Source organism: Mustela erminea, chromosome 12 (genome assembly GCF_009829155.1).
Source record: "Mustela erminea isolate mMusErm1 chromosome 12, mMusErm1.Pri, whole genome shotgun sequence".
Classification (NCBI taxonomy): Eukaryota; Metazoa; Chordata; class Mammalia; order Carnivora; family Mustelidae; genus Mustela; species Mustela erminea.
Window position 1 is genome coordinate 70072665 of NC_045625.1, and position 7659 is coordinate 70080323.

The window sequence follows — 7659 nt, forward strand, 5'->3', positions numbered from 1 at the left end:
TCTTTGTGAGAAATTTGTAGGTTGGCCCTTACAGAAGGCCAGTTTTGAGTCCCAGGATTCCTGCTGCTCCTCTGTGCTAATTCTGTTCTCCTTCAGTTGGATGTGCAGCACCTGGGATGCTTCCATGTCCCCGCTGCACACACTCTGGGACCAAGTCAGTGAAGCCTTGGAATTCAAGCTATCTGAGGGAAGGCGCATGTCAGTGGGACATCCTTGAGCCTCGTTATGCTCCTCACTCTCCAGTTTAAACTTTAACTCACTCAGGATCTGTCTTTTCAGGTCTGATATTTTAGAATCTTAGGGAACCAGTATTTTTGGTGAGGGGTGCTCCATGGTCATGGCAGTTTCTATTTCATTCATGTTGACATTTATCATTTTGGAGCTTTACAACTCACTGGTCATCAAGATTTCCCAAGATTGGGATTGAAGGGTATAGAGCTCCTTGGTGTCGAATATATCCCTGGACAGGATGGGCATGGCAAAATGTTGTAAATTCTTCTCCTCCATATCTTTGCCCTGTTCCATTTCTACTCTGTTACTGGAACTCACATTCTCATGGGTTGGCTCAAGTCCAGCACCAGCTTGACTTGCAGGTACCTCTGGGCCACATGTGTTGTCTGGTACAGTCTCACTGGGTCGCACTTGAGCTCTGATGCTGTGTGTAAAGGGCTGAAAAGTCTGGCTGCCCGACTCAGCTATCTGGATACACTCTGCAGTCTTATGGTCAGTGTCAGAGTGTGATGCCTTCAGGTCCCCCGTCCATCATTGCCCACAGATGACATAGTGAGGAGAGGATGATCCGCAGTGGGGACTGACTTGTTGTTCTCACCCTGTTTCTGAAAATAGGTTTAGAGCTTCCCTCAAGGTGTTTAAAAATCTCAGCTTTGGAATCCACCCCAGAAATATGCATGGCTGAGGAGGGAAAGTCAAACTGGGGAAGAGGCCATGTTTTGGATTCTCTCAACTTATAGAATTTTATGGATTTAAGAACCCTTCAAGACCCCACCTCTCACTCATGTGAAATCTAATAATATGGGCCTCTAGCACATGTCGAGTACTGGGACCAAGAAAAGAATGCTCTAGAGTGGTGCTCTGGCAGTAAACCCTACCCACCATTGTCTTTAGCATCTGTGTTTTCTGGAGCAGTATGGGAACTTGCAGAGAAAGGCAATGTATTGTCATCAGCAAGCCATGAATAACACACACCTATAGGAATCCTACCCACAGTGATCTGCCAAAACTTCTTGCTCATATGTAAACTAAGAATACTTTTCATTTGATTCTGGTCTGTGTCCTTCCTTGAGACATTCAATATTTCATTCCCCGAGTGATTCCTTGAATGACACACACAGTTCCTTGTTGTCTCCAAGGCAGCCCTCAGACCCTTCACTAGGTGGCATTCTAAGATCCTCTGTGGGCTGTCTTCTGGACTCTTCTCTAGGATATACCCAAGATTCCTCCTCATATCTTTTCTTAGCTGGAACACTGTTTGGACCCTCTCGTGGAAACTTCCGGGGAGACTCAATTCAGTCTTTGCTAGATCCTGGTTACTATGGCCCTGAAACTCAGAGAATTGTAAGTGAACATGCCTGCCTTTTTGCTAGGAGAGTTCTGATAATGTATGCTGAGGCTCCATCACTGCTAGGGAGTCTAGATTTCTGCAGTCATGGAGGCACCAGCGTGGGATTACCTTCCTTGGGCTATGTAACTCCAGTGTCTCCTGGGGTTCACAGAAGATATGAAAATGGCCAGGAAGGATGGAGACGGGTACATAGGCATGGGACGTCCGGCTAACCAGTGGAAGGTTGGGAGCTCGAGGACAAATGGTTTCTTCAGATTTCTGAAACACAGGAACTAAAGCCCACAACCTTTCCTATTGCTTCTGCAACACATGCCATCCCAGGTGTTGATTTTCAGTCAAGATAGGAGAGTCTGATTCATTCTTGGATCTATGGAAAGACACTCCACGGTCTCTAATTAGGGATGAAGAAGGTGGTATGATCGGGAGGTAGGATTGAAAATGGGCATGGGTGTTCACCTTAGTGAAAGGTAGAGGTTGGGATGGGGACAGGGTTTGACGCAAGGATTGGGGGTGTACAATGGGGAGAGGAAATGGTTAGGAATGAGGAAGTGGTGGAAGATGCTTGTATTTTGATAGCAGAGGTATTATGAATTCCATTGAATAAGACAAAGTGAGACTCTAGTGGGGAAATACTAGAAATCAGGAGAGTGACTACTAAGGACTCACTGTGCAAAGAAGGAAGAGCCCAGAAGAGCTGGCTATAAATCTGATGCAAGTTTTCTGCCAAAGCCTTGACATAGAGGAGCTGTTGATAAATAGAGAGCTGCTCTGGTTTCGCTTCAGTGTTCCAGCCACTTTTGGAGGCTATGGTGACGTGTACATCAAGCAGATGCAAAACATTCCCTAAAGATGTCCATTGGTACTCTGACCACATTTGTTTGGAAAATGGCCCCTCCTCTTTTACTTTCTTCTCTAAAATCTGGAAAGCCATCCTCTTCTCCATTTGTCTCTCCAATAGGGCCTGGAAGTTAAGACCAGGGAAAGAAATTCCACTGGCCTCCTTGTGTTTAGTAGCAGTCTCTCTCCTGAAACAGGTTTCTGGTTGGCGGAGGTAGACTTGCCTCTCCCGTTCACCAAGAGGTGAACATCGGTTTGTGATAATGTAGGGAGGAACATGTTCTTGCCATAGGCCTGCCAATAAGTGAATTTGGAACTCGATGGGTTTGAACACTCACTACCTCTGATTGTTGGGACACAAGGAGATATCCCATGAGCACCATCTGGAGATGAATTCTCAGGAATATGTTTAAATGAGATGGAAATTGATTTAGATTGAGTCACAGTTAAAGGGCAGTCTGGCAGTGGTGAAACAGATGCCTGATAACAAGCAAATGAATCAGTGGGTTTCCTTATATGAGACAGATGTGGTAAGAGGTTGTTATCTTGTGAAATGGTGGGGTCAAGAGTGGAGATGGTATTCAGAGGTAAAGTGGCCTCTTGTTGTCTGAACATCATATGGTAGGAAAGGAGGAAAGGCAGGGGGTAGAGGTATGGAATGGTTCCCTAGGAATTAAGAATCCTAGGCGTTTGGCTCTAGTGGCAGGGAGTACCTAAGGGTGAGGGTAAGAAAAAGTCAGCTAAGGGGGTCACTGGGTTAGGTGAGAAGATAGAGGGTATTGGGGGGAAGGCTCAGGCAACGAGGCTGGTATTAGGTCTCCTGGAGCAACTGCAGAGAAGTCAGGAGACAAAGTGAATGATGAGTGAGTCACAGAAGTTATAGAAACCAAGGGGATCACAGAGGGAGTAGCATATTCCAGGGCCTCTGGAACAGCAACTGATTCACCTCAGCAGTTGTGCTGTTAGACTCCTCACAGAAGGGGTCTGGACATAATAGTTGATGAAAGTGGATGGTATCATGACGCCAGCCTAGGGGGCTATGGGAGATAGGACATACAAAGTTGCAACCAGGACCAGAACAAACATAGGTGACCATGGCTGGTCTGGCAAAGGTAGCCCCCCACCCACCAACATCCCCAAGACTTCAAATTCTAACTCTTAGAATTTTCCATCCTATGTCAATTTGAGGCTTCCCTAAGGCTCTAGAAATACATAGACTCTGCTTAAAAGAGCGGTACAGGAAAGAAGGTAATGTTTACTCACCTTTACAGAAGAGAAAGCACCTTTCTTGCCTCCCCAACTTCTCTCTGGCAAGTTCTCCACCCTGGGAAACCAGGAAAATAATGAAGATAGAAGAGAGAGATCTAATAGAAGGCTGAATAGAGTGTCCTTTAAAGATATCCTTGGTAGACTGGACTTGGAGAGTACCATGTATTAGGATATAAGGTCACATGATCAATGATAATAAGACTTACATTATTTTATCATTCACAATGGGCTTTTGTGTGTATTATCTATTCTATGTGATACTGAAAACTGCCCTATGTGGAACATCGGTCAATGATTACCTCAAAGAAGAATTCAAGTATCCATGACATCACAGGTCTTTCACAAAGTCTCAGAACTTCAGAAGTTCTGACTCTTAATGTCTCACAAGGCTACATATTGGACAGCACCCATTGCCCAGATCCATCACTACTTCTTGCTCAGTAATGGTCAGAGCATGGAAACTGAGAAGGGTTTTGCATTCTAACTGTGTTTCCATGATCCTCTCCTCTGAGGCCTCTGTTTTCTGAAAGGGAATGTATCTAGGAGCTGGCATCCTCAGAGATCATGGACTGAGCCCTCATGGAAAGGACAGGAAGGGTCAGCCTTGGAGAGCTCAGGTGGAGTAGGCAGAATCTTACCTTTCCGAGTCCCATCTTTCCTCCTCTTGGCTCTGCCCTGACACTAGAACGAAAAGAAAAGAATGAGGAGTGGGAACTCATCATTCACTCTTCTCTCAGAAATGGAGACATTCTTTATCCAAGAACACAAGGACTGTATTTTAATTTATAGAACTTTGTGTTCCTTGCTTTTCTCAATTTTTAAGGTTTTATTTTGAAAAACAAAGGAGGATTTTGTCTGGGGGGTCCACACTTGATATTCTCACTCAGAAGTTCTTTGTTCAATGAGGACATACAAACTGAAGCCTGACAGTCACATCTGTGCTCCCTGAGGTAGACCCTGTATTGTAGGCTATACCTCAGACCCAAGTCTCTTCTCAGAGGCTCAGCACTGTTCTGATCATCCCAACGTGAAGGCAGGCTTGCTTGTCATGGGAATGTGACTTATGATCAAGACGCGGGAAAATTTGTTTTCTTACACAGACCTCATACTCTCCAAATAACCCAATCCAGAACTGCAGAATCATTGTGTTTGGGATTTTACCCAAGAGCCACAACCATACCCTAATAGACCATGTGTTTCAAGTGGAATCCTTAGTGCGTGCTTAATCCTTCACCCTGTCAGATCTCCTTTCCTAGAGGAGTTTATGTCTGTTCTTTCCTTAGACTTCTCATTTTAGGTGTTTCTCTGACCCTACCAAACTCATTTAGAAATGTGGGAAGAGGAACAGGAAAATAAAGAGTCATTCTCTGAAGGGCGACTTCTGGTTCCAGATCTAACATTTTAAAAAGCCTGGGAGTCATCACTTCAGTCTGTGAAAGAAGCAAAATGCTGAACAGACTAAAAATCAATGACATTTCTTGGAACCATAGTGGCAAACCATTACCTCAAATCTTCTGAGAGTGTCAGTGCAGAAAATCATACCTAAGATTCACTTAACTGAAACAGAAGCACTGGAGGCTCAACACTGCTCTCCTGGTATGAACACTTAAACAGACACTTGGACAAATTGCTGAAGGATGCATATGGGCTAGCATGAGAGTGAGAAACTCCTGGGGTCACAATCTACTGGGGGATCCCCATTTATTTATAGGTGATATTACCAGGAACCCAAACTAGTTCTCACAGTAGAGCTACCAAAAAAAAAAAAAAAAAAAAAAAAAAAAAAAAAAACAAAAAAAAAAAAACCTCAAGTTTCTGGAAGAGGAATGTAGTGTTGCAGAGAAAAGAGAAAGGTAACCCATTTTGAAAACATTGTGAAATATTCCCAGAGGGTTTTCCGTAACACAAACCTACTCACTGGGAAAATCCTACCAGAGCGTTATGCCCCATGGAAGAAGGTAAATTACCCAACGATAGCAGCCCCCTCTAGGCTTCCTTTCTTATTGATAAAGTGGAACAAAACAAAACAAAAAAAAAACCTTTAAACACTAGTGAACATCATAATCCAGGGACATAAGCCCATTAAAAGATGAATGATTAATCATATCCCCTCCCCTGACACCTTGCTACAGTATTAATGGTTCTGGTATAGGAACAGGATCATAGCTAAACAGAGCTGCAAGGTATAGTTTCTATTTAGGGAAATTTAGGGAAACCTAAAGACACTAGGAGAGACAAAAACAAGGACACTAAAGGAAACTGCAGCCCCTGATATGCATAGTTACAGTAAATATTAAACATACCCCAACACCTAACCCGTCTAACATAAGACTTCCCATTAAAGGTCTCTTTATTTCAGTTCTGATTACCCAATACATCATGTTTGGCTTTCAAAGAAACCTTACAAGGCATGCTAAAGGCAAGAAAAAGCAAACTTGTCAGACAAACCAAGCATCAGGCGCACATTCAGATATGACAAATTTCAGAGTTCTCATACATGGAATCTAAAATAACCATGATTATTATGTTAAGGTCTCTAGTGGAAAAGGTAGAAAACATACAAAAACAGAGGAAGCCAAGAGAGGGAATTCTATGAAAGAATCAAAAGGAAATGTTAGAAAACAAAAGCAGTATGGCAAATGAAAAATGACTTTGATTGACTCATCAGTAGGTCCATACAAGCAAGGAAAGAATATGTGAGTTTGCATATATGTCAGTAGAAACATTCCAAACTGAAATACAAAGAGAAAAAGAATTTTCTTAGTGCTAAAATCTAGAATATCCAAGAACTGTGTTTCAAAATGTACAACAGATATATAATTAGAATACCAGAAGAAGAAAGAACAGAAAAAAATGTTTGAAGTAATAATGGCCAAGGAGTTTCCAAAATTAATAACAGGTTAGCGATACATTGTGGAAGTTCAGAGTACATCAAGTAGGGAAATATTTTAAAAGTCTATACCTGGACATATCATATTCAAATGATAGGAAAACAAAAGGTAAAATTTCGAAGGAATCCAGAGGGAAATAGAAACCCTACCTTAGAGGAAAAAAAATAAGAATTATGACCTATTATCATAAGCCATGAAAGTAAGAGATTAGAATGTTTACTGTTGAAAGAAAAAACCACCAATCCAAAATTTCATATCTAGTGATATTATCCTGCAAAAGTAAAACAGAAATAATAACTTAGACAAATAAAAACAGGGAATTCATCAGCAACAGACCTGCCCTACGTAAATGTTAAAAGTAGTTCTTTGGTGAGAAGGAAAATAACTCAGATATAGATAAAGTAAAGGAAGAGAAGGAATGAATGAGGGTCAAATAAAACATTCATTCATCTTATTCTCAGTTGACCTAATAATAACAATAATGATAATGTGTTCAGTGATTATAGTACATGGATAAGTGAAATGTATGACAACAGTGGTACAAGGGACAGGAGGAATTGGACACTCCTGCACTATCTATGAAGTGATATAACATTATATGAAAGGGAATTTAGAGTACTTGTAAATGTATATTATGAGCTCTAGAACAAGCACTAAAATATTTTTAAACAGAATAATTGATAGACTAACAAAGTAAGAAAATAGAATTATATATAATGCTTTTTTTAAAACCAGAAAAGAAAACAGAAAAAGAGGGGAAGGATAGGCATAATGAATAACAAATAGAACGGACAAGGTAGAGATATTAATCTAACTATATTTAAAAATCACTAAATGGAAGTGGTCTAAATTCACCAATTAAAAGAGGAGACTGTCACAGCACATAAAAAAACAAGACCCAATTGAAGACCTATGAAATACTCACTTTAAATATAAAGATACAGATAGATTAAAAAAAGAGAGACAGAGAAAAATGTACCATGCTAACACTAATGAAAAGAAAATAGAAGTAACACTATTATTTTGGACAAAGCAAACTTCACAACAGGAAAATTATCATAGGTAAAGAAGAGCATTACA

At 41.2% G+C, this 7659-nt stretch overlaps 1 pseudogene; it reads right to left on the bottom strand.

Moving 5' to 3' along the window:
- Positions 1–9: 9 nt before the first annotated feature.
- LOC116570485 lies at positions 10–4144 on the bottom strand (annotated as a pseudogene).
- Between the last annotated feature and the right edge of the window lie 3515 nt (positions 4145–7659).